We start from the raw sequence: 13,796 nt of genomic DNA, 5'->3' as shown, positions 1-13,796 counted from the left end.
GTGAGAATAAGAGAGGGAGAGAAATCGACTGGTATCCACTTCTACATGGCCATTCAGTGGTCCCTAAAGCACTTGTCACAATCACATTGTCACTTACTCAGGCGATCCCTGGTGGAAGCACAGGAAGAAAACACACTATTTTTTTAGCCTGGAGGTCTGCCTGTGTTTCAGCCTCCCTCAAATTCTGATAGCTGTCATTTAAAAAAGATAAAAAATATCTGGGCTAGGTAACACCGTTTAATATTGACACTGCATCATAAATCTGTGCCACCCTTTTATGATCCTGTTTTGTGTTTCATTTCAACACTTCATTGGCACTTTCCACAGTTGCAGTAGATGCAGGTTATTTATAGCCTCCAACTTTAGTAATGATGTATTCATCAGTGGCTCATTTGCTGATACCATTCTTCTGACTGAACTACCAAAAAGAACCAGAAGGGGAATGTAGCTAATAATTTCTGCCTCTGTGTTGAGTTTTTCCTAAACATTCGACTTGTGTAATGGATCACCCTCAGCACCTGGAGACATGATAATTCTGCCGACACAAGAGTTAAACTTATAAAACAGTTTATTGATATACTGGTGTAGCTGGAACAGGAACTGACTGAAAACTGAATCTGCATCACTTCAAGGAGGAGAAGAATAACATTAGTGGCCAGAGGAAAGTGAGAATGAGGAAACACTAATAAACGGCACTAACTTTTTCAGACTAAAGAGGTTTAGTCTTGGGTATCTGAATCACTTGGTGACTGATTTGGTTCATGGCGATGCTAGGCAGAGCCAAAGCCAGCAGGATAGTTGTAGACAGATCGGGGGTCATGCATGGGTTATCAGTCCACAGGGCAAAGGTTTCCAGAAGCAATCTGGGGTCCAGGCGAGAGAATCGGTAACAGGCGGCACACACACCGTGCAGAGGTTTATAAAATTTTCCTAAACAATTAAGAAAAAATGCGTGGCCAGACAAAAGGATGGAGCTGAGCTGAAAAGGCTGTAGTAGGTATTGTGGGCCCATTGGAGGCACTGTTACACTGCTAATGGAAAATGCAAAAAACACAGGGCAGACAACTCATGTGAAGTAAACACAGCAGTGTGGTGTGGGATCCAAAACAGGGAACATGCTGTGTAGAGCAGGCTCAGTAGAAAGGACGAGTCAGAAGACACTACTAACAGTCATAACCAAAGCTGCAATACTGGACAGCGCCAACTTTGTTGTTATTTGTGAGAGTGAGGCGCACGTGGGTTACCGAGGGAGGCGAATCTACGACGTCATTTAAAAACAGATGCGGCTCGCATGTACACATGTAAAGGTGAAGCCAGCATTTCGAGATGTGTCCACCCTGGCATCAGGTTTAAAAAAATATCATTTATGGTCTCCCAAAACGCAACATCTATGTGGACAAATAGCCTAAATGACAAAATGTGTCATCTCCGTGGGTACAGGGCTCATCAAGCTCATCTCCACATGATCACCTGCCTATATAGACTGGACTTTAGCAGACAGAAAGATGCCAGATTATTGAACGCTGAAAGCCAGTAGATGTCCAGCATTTTTCCTATCATCTCACGTTTTATGCTTGACCTTTTTCCATACATTTTTCTCCCTTGCTTATTCCTCGATTGACATCTGTGCTGTTTTTCTGGACTTTTCTTATGACCACCAAGCTTGTCTAGCCCTACGGATCTGTCTGCCTGTTTCTCCCCTCTCATGTATGAATCTTGCCTGTTTTCTGAAAGTCAGATCAAGCTTCAGCCTTTCTGCTTGACATTGTCTACAGTAAGCTCCCTTTCCTCATCATTGCCAGCTACTGGCTTATTTCGTGTCTGGCTGAATATCAGGTTCTCTTGTTGTCTGTGGTGTAACAGAATAAACTTGTATGTGTGTTGAGCTCAGGAACCAAGCTTATTGATATGGACTATTGGGTACAACAACAGGAGGAGCAAATATAGACTTCATTAAAAGATGTTTTGGGGGGCCAGCTCTGCTGCAATAACAGATGGGGTGAGAGGCTGCCATCAAGGGATCCAGGCTTATGGTCCCGTTTCTGGAGTGCTGGACCACCAGCAGTGGCGCTGCAGGGTCTATTGAGGCACCTAGCAAAAGAAAAAAAAAAAAAGAAACTGGGTCTCTCAGACCAGGTTTCATCAAATAAATCAAATCCAGCACTGACAAAAATGTAAACTTTGAATTTTATTTATTACAAAGTTTTAATAAGTTTTAAAAATTCTGTCATTTAAAAGGTACAGTGGATGATTTTTTTTTTAGCTAAGAAACAACCACAGCAATTTTTCAGTAACTGCCCATGCGCAAGACCATCCTACCTGCTTTTCTGCTCCTTAAAGCCTCAAGGGAGGTCAGGTGAAAGAACCTTCCAAATACACCCTGGTCTTATTTCTATCTTCTGAGGCCTTCCTCTTCTCCTCATAAACCTGTAAGACATTTTGCTTCTTGTGACTCTCAACCATTTAAAATGTATACAGTGAAAGCCACGGATCTACAATGAAAAGCTGAAACAGAAGCTCACTAGATATATAAACACTAGAAGTGTTACAACTATGAACCCCTTACATCAAATACAACAACAAACAACTACTACATACAGTAATTTTCTTGCACTAGGAAACATTCTTGCACATTAAGTCAATCATTTAGCATTCTTTGCTTGGGTGTTTGAAAACAAATTTGATGAGTAAAAAATGGAAAGCTATTGTTTTAGACAGTTTTTTTTAGCACAGCAAGCGTGCTAAACAAGTTATTGTCTTTGTAGGCAGGTTCATACCATGGGCCTGGCTAGGTTAAAACTGAATTAAGATCTACTGCTTTGAGCTATATAAGCCACAAAAAGCAATCACACTCACCACTGCTTTTTGTCCATTCTTTGTTTTTTACTTTTTTGCTTCAAGACGGATGTCTTGTTTGTTAAGGTTTAAGTTTTGTCTGGCTTCTTTTCTTGTTATTTTTCAGTTTGTCCTCAAGTCACTCAGCTCCCCCTCCCTCAGCAATTAGTCACACCTGTTTGGACACTAATTAGTTGTCATTCTCATCACCGGTCAGACACCCTTTATAAGCTCACCGTTGTTTGTCGTTTGTCGCTGGCTCGTAGTGTTCATTTCCTCACCATCATGCCTATCTGGGGTCCGTTCTTCGTACGTTGCCTAAAACATCCGAGATCAAATGAGACATCCAAGATGATTTCATCATCTAATCATGATCCGGCTAATTGGGTTCTTCGAAAACACCTGTTGTTTACGTTTAGTATGGCTGGATTGAGTTATCTGAGACAACTGCGCGTTCATGCTTTTGTTTAAAAGGGGAAATAAGTATCGATAGTAGAAACAATGATCAGCAGTGTTGTTATTGGCTGTTCAGCATGGCCAAAGAACGCCCACGATTTTTCTCCCAAGCAGAACACAAGCTTTTAATGGAAGGTTATATCGAATTTGAGTCATTAATTAAAACGACAGGGAACACCTCAAAGTCTCTTAAAGCCAGGAGAGAGGGCTGGCAAAAAGTAGCAGACAAATTAAATGCATAAGTGCTGTCCGTGTTAGATGTTTCTAACACTTTCTACAGTAAGTATTTTTGCATTTTAATAATTTCATATTTACTTTGTTCTTTTATATCTGAGCCTCCACGGGACCCTCTAGCCACCTCTGCCCCCCATCCCTTCCTGGGGAGAGCAGAGGCGTCAGCCCCAGACCCGGTAAGCCGCTGGCTACCCGCAGCAGCCCCCCGCCAAGACCCCGGACCCAGTGGCCCGCACCTCCTCCAGACCCCAGACTCCGTGCCGCGATCGGAGATCGGGGGTGTGCAAAAGACCCCCGATCCTCCCTACGCCCGCTCAGATGTTGTGTTGTTGCATGTTGATCTCAGGTGTGTTTAAAACTGGGAGCACCGAAGGGGTTGCACGGCACAGCCCACCCCCCCCTCCGGAAGGAAGCTGGTGCCAGCGCCCCCCCTCCAAGCAACTACCCAGAACCCTCAATGTCTAAATGCGAGAGGGGGTGAAGGGAGCCGCCCGAGGCGAGGCTCACACAACATAAGCCCCCCCCCAGACGGTGGCCTACATGAATGTGCGTTGTGAAAATGTTTGGAGTGAAAGTGTCTAAAATGCATGATAAAATTGGGGAGAGGGACGTCACCAAAAGGTGGCAACCTCCAGTAACGCCCTCTCCCCAAGGACCTACATGTGTGGCGGCGTGATGGAGCAGGCAGAGGGAGGAGTCCGGGGATGGGGAGCAAAGGACTGGGGAGCCAACCCAGGGAGCCAGCTCCCCTACTGACTCCAATAGGCACCCCCGCTCCCCGAAAGCTCCACCCGGAGAAAGGGGCCCCTCCAGCGGCACCACCATAGCCCGGGGGCCGGGGAGAGGCCGCAGGGCCCGCCAGCCAACCACCCACCAGGACCAACACCTCTACCTCCCCCAGCCCACCCCCCAAGCCTACTGGCTTTAACCCCCACCAAAAAATTAATAATAATAATAATAATAATAATATAAATAAATAAATAAATAAACAAATAAATTAATAAGATGGGGGACCCTGGCCAGCCAGCCCGCACGAGCCATCCCAAACCCCACCCCCCAGGCGAAACCGGCACCGGGAGACTACACAGACCAGGATCGGGACAGGGGGCCGGACACAAGCCCACCAGAACATCCACCAACACCCCCCCCCCCCACCCCACCCGTAGATTTAACCCCTCCCCAACACTAACATTCAAACATCTCACCATACATTTGACACTAGACATCCAGGCTGGGTAAGTCACTACTCCCCCTCCCTCCCCTCCCCCCACTAGCAGAGTGCCAACCCAAAGAAGGGGAAGAGCATCTGCCCTGAGATGTTAATGAGCATGCCCCCTTACCAGCTCAACAGGCCCCGAGGCCCCCCAGCGCACCAGAGGCCCCGTGCAGGGGCAGACACCCGGGCGCACGCCGGCCCAGACCCCAAGCGGCACACCCCCCGGAACCGGAACCCCCGAGGCCCCGCCGGGGCCCCCGCCCGAGGGCGGCGAGCCCCAAGGACCCCAGGCCCCCAGACCCACCCAGGATCCACCCAGCGACAGCACAGCTACCAGGTCAGTAACCCACGTCCGTCACCGCGTAGCTCCCCAAGAGCGCCGCAAGCGGTGCTGTGGGCCACCCGTAGGCCTCCCAAGCTCCTCCCAGATGGGGGCAACAGACCCTGGAGTCAGACCCACCAAGCGCCCCACTCCAAGTTCCCCCAGAGTCTCAGGAACCCCTCCACCCAGCCACTGTGCCCTGCAGGAAGCAACCCACCGCCCCCCATTCCACTAAGTGATAGTGCTAATCAAAGGAGCCCAAAGAGATCGAACAGATGTGGATGCAGATGCTGTCTCAAGATTAATATGATCCAACAAAAGATCTCTATACTGATTGATACTGAGATTCTCCTTACTTTTCCAATTCATGAGGATAGTTTTCTTTGCGATACATAGTGCAGTGAAAACCATGTAAACTATTTTATTCCCCAGAGGGCTTTCCTCAAAATTACCAAGCAAGCAAACTGATGGGGAAGGTGTAATTTTACAGCTCAAGCACTTTGATAAGTCCTTACATATCTGTGTCCAGAACCTCTGGACTGGTGTGCATAACCATAACGCATGAATATAATTATCAGGATGATTGCCTATGCAGTGTGGACAGATATTAGATTGTGCCAGACCCATCTTGAATAATCTTTGTCCTGTGTAGTGTACTCTGTGAAGGATTTTGTATTGTATTAGTTGTAAGTTGGTGTTTCTAGTCAATTTGAAAGTTCTTAGACATATCTGAGCCCAGAAGTTTTGTTCAAAGCTGACTGATAGATCCTCTTCCCATTTCATAATAGGAAGAGATATTGAATCATCTATTTTAGTCAGTGTCCTGTATGATTTAGACAGTAGTTTGGGGGGTTTAAATCTAGGAACTCTAATATATTACTTGGAATTTGTAAACCACCTTTAATATGCTTAATTTTTTTTCTAATTATAGATTTAAGTTGTTCATATTCCAAAAATGTATTTTTACTAATGCCATATTGCATATTTAGTGTGGAAAAATTGATGAACTCGGTTCCATCAAGTAAATGTTCCAGATATTCAATACCTTTATTCTTCCAGTATGTAAAGTTTATCATATTATTATTTTGTAGGATGTCAGGGTTGTACCAGATGGGTGTACGACTGCATGGGATAAGTGACGACTTTGTCATTTTAAGAAACTCCCACCATGCTGTCAGAGTAGAGCTGATATTGATATTTTTAAAGCATGTGTGCCGTTTTATATTTCAGCTAATAAACGGCAAATCTGAAATCATGATATTATTGCAAATTTTCTGTTCTATATCTATCCAGGGCTCGTCTAAAGGATTATGCTTTATCCATTTAGTGATATATTGTAGTCTATTTGCCAAGTAGTACTTATGGAAGTTAGGCAGATCTAGTCCCCCTCTGTCTTTAGTTTTCTGTAGCGTCTTTAAGCTGATACGGGGCAGTTTATCTTTCCAAAGAAATTTAGAGATTGAAGAGTCTAGAGATTTAAACCAGTCAGATGATGGTTTATTGGGGATCATTGAAAATAAGTAATTAATTCTAGGTAAGACCATCATTTTAATCGAAGCTACCCTACCCATGAGTGAAATTGGAAGCAATTTCCATCTTTCCAGGTCATCTTCTATCTTTTTTAAAGTGGGATGTGATTAGATTTTACTAAATCCGCAAGTTTAGACGACACAGTGATACCCAAATATGTGATGTTTCCTGAGCGCAAATGTAAATCTAGGGGTTTTTGGAAAGAGCAATTAATTGGCAGTACCGTAGATTTAGACCAGTTTATAGAGTAATCAGAAACCTTTGAGAAGGATTCCAGTAATCTAATTACTTGAGAAAGGGAAGAGTTTGAGTGCTGAAGATAGAGTAATACATCATCAGCATAAAGACTAATCTTATGCTCTATATTCATGCATTTTATACCTTTAATAACCTTTGTTTGTCTAATTGTTGCTGCTAGAGGTTCAATAAAAATGGCAAAAAGTGAGGGGGAAAGTGGGCATCCTTGTCTAGTGCCCCTCTGGAGACAAAAGCTGGAAGATGTTTGATTATTTGTCCTGACGTAGGCTGTAGGAGAGCTGTATAAAATTTTTAACCAATTTATAAAAAAATTGCCAAAACCAAATTTATGCAGAGTAGCGAATAAAAAATTCCAATTTACTCTATCAAATGCTTTTTCTGCATCTAAACACATTATAATAGTTTTATTATTTGTACTGTAGGCATAATCTATTTTAATATCCACGTTGATTAAGGATATGGGACGATAGCTGGTGGGCAACATAGGATCTTTGCCTGGCTTAAGCAGAAGACTGATGGTGGCAGAGTTCATATTAGCTGGAAATCTGCCATTTTCCTGAATTTCTTGCAACATTCTGTGAAACGTTGGTGCCAGAATACTCCAGAACTCCTTATAAAACTCAGTAGGGAATCCATCTGGGCCTGGAGCCTTTTTATTGGGCATGCTTGTTAAAGCTTCCTGAACTTCAACTGTTGTCAGCGGTGAGTCCAGTGTCGTTCTTTGGTTATCTGATAGTTTAGGAAGTGTAATTTTATCCAGAAACTGCTTGATGACATTGTCTGATGGATTTATCTGTGATGTGTATAAAGTTTTGTAGAAATCACAGAAGGTGTTATTTATACATTCTGGATCATGTAATGTATTCCCATTGGAATCTGTAACTGAAAATATAGTCGTTTTCTCTTTATTTTTAACTGATTAGCTAAGAAGCTTCCTGACTTATTGCCATGTTCAAAATTTTCTAATCAAAGTTTTTCTATTAGAAATTTGTTTTGCTTTTCAATATACTGGTTTAATTCTAGTTTTATTTTACGGATTTTACCCAACTTTCCCTCTTCCAGGGAAGTTTCTAGTAACTTAAGTTTTTCTTCTAATTCCTGAATCTTCTTGTTTTCCAACTTCTTTTTGTGAGATGAGAATGAAATTATTTTGCCTCTCATCACTGCCTACCCTGCTTCCCAAAGTATAGATGCTGAAGTGCCTGGCAGATCATTGTGTTCTAAGTATGAAGCCCACTCTTCTTTGAAAAATGTATTAAATTCTTCATCTTTAAACAGCAATGTATTAAATCTCCAGCTCTTGTTTTGTGGGGTTATTTTTTTATTTGTTATGGTTAAAGTAACAGGAGCATGATCACTAATAGCGATAGGATGAATTACAGCATCTGAAACGTCCGACAGCAGCGAACTGCTGATTAAGAAATAGTCCAAACGAGAATACGAGTGGTGAACATTTGAAAAAAAAGTATATTCCTTACTATTAGGATGAAGAGAACGCCATGCATCGCAAAGACCAAAATCACTCATGTATTGTTTGACTATATTTAATGACTGCCAACTACGCTGAGACCCTGTTGTATTCAGCCTGTCTATTTCCTCATTTAGACCAAAGTTGAGGTCACCCCCAATAATTAGAGAACAATCCCCGTGTTTTGAAAGTGCATGGAAGAGTTTGTGGAAGAATGAGGGTTCATCAACATTTGGACCATATATACTAACAATACATAACTTCTGGTTATGAATAGATATTTTAATTATTATGAATCTACCTTCGGGATCAATAATTTTGTCTAATATTTTAAAACTAACGTTTTTGTGGATTAAAATTGCTACTCCTCTCTGTCTAGAGTTATAGCAGGCAGCAAACACATTGGGGAACTCAGGTGAGTTAAGTTCACTTACAGTTGTGTCTGATTTATGGGTTTCTTGCAATAAGACAACATCTGTCTTTAATCTTGTAAGCTGGTTAGAGATCTTTAGCTGTTTTTCCCTGGTGCCTGCTCCATGCACATTCCATGACACAAACTTTACATTCATCATAGGTGAAAGTGAGAAGTTGAAAAGTGCATGTCCTCAGAAGAATAGTTATACAAAGACCCAGGTAGCATCATCTGACGTGCTTGTGATTTCCTGGTCAGCAGGAAAGGAGCAGATGAATAATATAAAGAAAGACAGAGAATTAAGAAAGTGCAAAGAGTGAGAAAAGATAAAAGAGAAATAACCATCACCCATGCCTTGTGTACCCAACCGTGACTAACAACTATACCGTGCCAACATGCTCTTGAGCTGTGCGTTTATTTCTTTTATCACCGTGTTCCGAACACATTTTTTATTTTATTTTTTCTATAAATCCACCCTTTGTGCATCTAATAAAGCCAAGGAGTGATCTTCTGATCCCTGAACAACTGACCATTGATATAAAGTTTGTCAACTGCAACGTTAGCTCTGACGCCATCATTAATGTATTTTTTCCTGATTGGAAATAACACTCGCCTACGATCTAGGATTTCCTTAGGAAACTGGTCATTAACACTGAAATCCGTTCCTCTCAATTCGCGGCCATAGCTTTTAACAAACACTTTTTGTTTATAATGCTCAAATTTGGCTACAATCGGACGAGGGCGGATTTTATCGGGTTTCTTACCTCCGAGCCGGTGAACGCGATGGAAGGTGATGTTTTTTACCTGATCCGCCGGTATTTTCAGCTTCTGCTGGAGAAACTCACGTATAGCAAACTCAGGGTCCTCTTCTTGGCGCTCCAGGATGCCTGCAAATACGAGATTGTCTCTCATACTTCGCGACTGTATGTCCAGAATGGATTCTTTCATCTTCTTATTTTCGCCGGTCAGCAGCGTCAACCCCTCGGTTAGCTCCGTGACTTTCCCCCTCAGTGCGTCATTTTCCGCGGCAACAGAAGCTAGCTGGGCTTGGCTAAATTCGACCGCTTCTCTCAAAGCCTGGAACTCTTTGTGGAGCACCTCTACCAAGGCGAGGCGAGCGTCCAGGCTGGTAAGCTTTTTGTCGATGGATTCCAGGACGTCGCTGTAGCTCCTGTCGGGAGACAGAGTGCAAGTTGAGGCACCGGTAGAGCTAGACCGGGTTCGTTTGAGTGAAGGTGTGTTTGTGGCTGCGGGATTTTTTTTCTTCCCCATCACGATGTTGTCAAAACACTCGTCCAGGTAGCTCTCCAGGCTCGTCAAGGTCTCTTCTTCCAGTTTGTTCCCTCGTGAAAATGAGACAATTGTTAATGTTTAAACTTTACTTTGTTTAATTTTCAGTTATTGGTTATTACTTAGTGGATTTAATTTTGAACTACATGTATGCCGCCATTTTACTTACGCACAGCTCACAGCTCTCGCGAGATCTCAGCCGCTCATCTCAGCCTCTCTCCGTGTCTAGATAATCCATCCATAGTTTTTTTCTAATACAATATACGGCTCGACAGGAAGAAAGCCTTTCAAAGTAAAACTAAACTTCAGAATAAAATGGCCTGAACAAATCTTACTGAATATGATAAAAATAAAAAGCAAACCATCATACAAATAACTTAAATATTTTCTATTTATGGCTCTACCACCACTTTTTCCTCTTTAAAAGCCACTGTTAAATGATGTACTTGTCTGTTTGTAACAGCCACCGAGAAAAATCTCTCTACAATTACACTGTCATGCTGCGCTAAAGGATCCTCTCTATTGCGCAATACGTGATTAATTCAAAAAACTCTGCAAATTATTCTTGCACCTTCTGCAACAGGTTGCTGTCGTAAAAATGGACATGGCTACGACAGACTTCCCTATCTCCTCCGCTTATAAAGCTGCAATCTAATACTGTTTACATAAAAAAAGCCTGCTCTCGAGCAGGTTTAAGCTGGCGCACATGTTGCTATGACAACAGGTGCAGGAAGTCTTTCGAAAAACCAAACGATCCAAGATCATGCCAAATTGTCAACAATCAAATCCAGCTAACTGAGTTAGCGACGTACGAAGAACGGACCCCTGCTCCTGTTCCCCCGCCTTGGTTCCTGTCTCAAGTTTGTTTTTTGTTTGGCTGCGCTGCTGGTCTCTGTTCCTCCGTCTTCGCCTTGGTCTCTGGTTCCGTTCCTGATTCTGCAGCAGCCCAGCTCCCCTCTGTTTCATGGACTACAGTTACTCCATATCATGGACTCTGTACCTTCCAGCCAGCTCCTGCATCCTTCACCTCCGCCTGGTAATAAACTCCGGTTCTCCATGTCATCACCATCAACCTGCAATAAACTCTCTTGAAATTTAATTTTTCCCCTTTTTTATTTAATGTCTTTTTTCCCTTCCAAAAAGGATAACTCATTTTACTTTTAACTGAACTGAAAGGCTCGTGCTCATGTTTTTTTACTTAAGAATGCACACTGTCGGTGAGAGAGGGAGGGGGAAAGGGCTCCGTCAGGGACTCAGAGAACCATGCTGTCAATGCAACTTCTCTGCTGTTTTGGGTCTGAACTGGTTAACAGTTTATCAGCTCTCTGGGGGACCCTGGGGGTCTTTCGGCCCCAAACAATTGCCTGGCCTGCCTAATGTAACTCAGCAACCCTGACCACCAGCACCACTCTTCAAGGCCCCGTCAGAACTCCAAGTCATCTAGTGGTTCCATGGCCCAATTGTGGTTCCAAGCTAACAGAGCCCAGTGGTTGAAAAATACTCAGGCACAGCACTTAAGTAAAAGTACAAAAATGTACTTTGACAAAAGTACTGCATTGACATTTATACTTAAACAAAGTACTTGCTTTTAGAAATACTTAAAGTAATAAAAGTACTTGCTGAATGAAATACAATGGTTCACAATATTATTAGGTGCGTCTACTGTATATACACTGCTCAGAAAATAAAGGAAACACATTCTAAAATAACACATTCTAGATCTGAATGAATTAAATATATAGTTGAATCTGCTGACAACAAAATCATACAAAGTTATCAATGGAAATCAAATGTATTAACCCATGAAGGACTGGATATAGAGCCACACAGTCATGGTTTTGGGGTTTTGTGTTTATTTTTGGAATATTCCTCTCAGCCACCAGTTATTCTATCAGGTCAGTCAATTCCATCTGTCAACATCCAATAAGCTCAGTCCACTCCTTATTCACCAGTTAATCAGTTAGATGAGCTCCACCTGCCACTAAGAAGGGACAACTCTGATCACCAATCAATCTCACTACTTTTACCTGCCGCAGCCAACCAATGATCTTGTCTCGTTTCCACTGCCTGAATGTCGCACCCAGTTTTTGTGCGCTCAGCCTGCCAGAACCCAGGGTTTTCTGTAGTTGACCTGCCCTCACTGATGGAAGAATGCCAGTGGCTGTGTGCTGTTGTGCAATTATACACTGTTTAAAGTTATTTAATGTTTCATAAATAACTCTGTCTGTTAAGTATTGTCTGGTTATGATCAGCTCTTAAGCTGATATCAAGACAACGGTTGAAAGGGATAAATTCGAGCACTAGCGATCTTTTAACAGCAAAACCTGCACACACATAGAATAAAAGCAGTGACAACTTCTTTTCAAGTCCAAGAATTTAATAACAGAAATAAAATGAACATCCAGAGAACATCACTATGTAATGTTGTTTACCTGAATTAGGACAATATTTCGATTAAAAAATCCTCTCTACTAGGCTAGTGAAACTTAACTAAACTACTAAGCAAAATTAAGATAAAAAGGAGCTAAGCTAAGGAACTATTTACATGCAAAAACAAACAAAAGACAAACAAAAGTGGTTGATCATAATCAGAATACTTCAGTGACTCCTGGTTCACTGCAGATCTGATTAACAAAAATATGGAATGGAGTTAAAACATTTGCCATGTATTTCAATCCATTCACAATGCAAAGCCCAAGTTGAACAAAACATTATTTGTTAAAATAATATTCTGAGGACCGGTTTGTCCTGTAAAATAATTTAAACTCTTACGACCGAGTTTGTTAATGCGATTCTCCCTCCGGGCGCATGGGGTCGCTGCAGAAACTCGGTAGCTAAGAGGTTATGACATAAAGTTGCCGAAATTGCCTTGAAAACCGGCATTAATATACCATATTGATGCGGGAATAAGGCTTATAACACCATCGGAGGATGGCAGAGCAGAACAGTTACGCTTTACGCTTTAAACTGACTCCTTTTTAGGGGTCCGAAATTGGATGTGAGCAAGGCTAATAGCAGTTTGGCTAGCGCGAGCTACCGGTTAGCTCTTTGTTCTAAACACCACGGTTTACAAACATTTTCCCAATAAACCTTTTACTCAACTCTAAGCCCGCTGCTGCCCAAACCTGTCCTTTTCAGTTCTGTTCAGTTTGGCCATCCACGGAAGGGGCGTTGAAGGAGGAAGTTGTCGGTTAGCGCTAGCGGGTATGTTGGCTCTTGTAAGGCTAGCGTTAGCCTTACAGCAGCATGTGGCTAACGGCGTGGTCGGGTCGGAGGCCTGGTCCTCCAGGCAGACTCTGACCCCAGTTGCAGTCACAATTTAAGCAGATCTTTCCTCGGCATGGGGACGTTGCTTCTGTGCCGGCTTTTCAGCTCTGCGTTGCCTGGAACCAGCTCCGTCTATGGTGCGCTGAGAAAGCAGAACAAAGCTGGCATAGACGGATTCCTTCACTTCGGCGTCTGTTTTAAGCAGAAGTGAGAGACTTATCTTTGAATCGGCTGGCAGTTTCTCCCTATATGGCGGGGAGGAACTGAGTTTCAGAAGGGTTCATTCTCACCCAGCTCAGGGCCTGCTCCAGGCCCCATGCATGGCTCCTGAGGGAGGAGGGGCCCCCCCAGAGGAGTGCTGGTCCTCAGTGTGTCTCAGCAGCTTGGAGTCAGGAGAATAGAGTGAAGAGAAGAGCGGGCAGAGGTGTGCTGTGTCTTTTATCTGTAAGGAGGTGGTCACAGCTGACCTCCTGCCGAGAAGAAGGGACGAGCGAGAGAGAGGGGGAGA

At 43.1% G+C, this 13,796-nt stretch overlaps 1 long non-coding RNA gene across 1 annotated transcript; it reads left to right on the top strand.

The window, feature by feature from the left end:
- The first annotated feature begins 320 nt into the window (after positions 1 to 320).
- Positions 321 to 13,436, top strand: LOC118559396. Its single transcript, XR_004928827.1, has 3 exons — positions 321 to 332; positions 9,887 to 9,889; positions 13,328 to 13,436. It is a non-coding gene; the product is annotated as an uncharacterized LOC118559396 (long non-coding RNA).
- The last annotated feature ends 360 nt before the right edge of the window (positions 13,437 to 13,796 follow it).

This window comes from Fundulus heteroclitus, unplaced genomic scaffold, assembly GCF_011125445.2.
Source record: "Fundulus heteroclitus isolate FHET01 unplaced genomic scaffold, MU-UCD_Fhet_4.1 scaffold_28, whole genome shotgun sequence".
NCBI classification, from domain to species: Eukaryota; Metazoa; Chordata; class Actinopteri; order Cyprinodontiformes; family Fundulidae; genus Fundulus; species Fundulus heteroclitus.
Note: the sequence above shows the minus strand (reverse complement) of the source record. Positions and strands in the feature narration are given on the sequence as shown.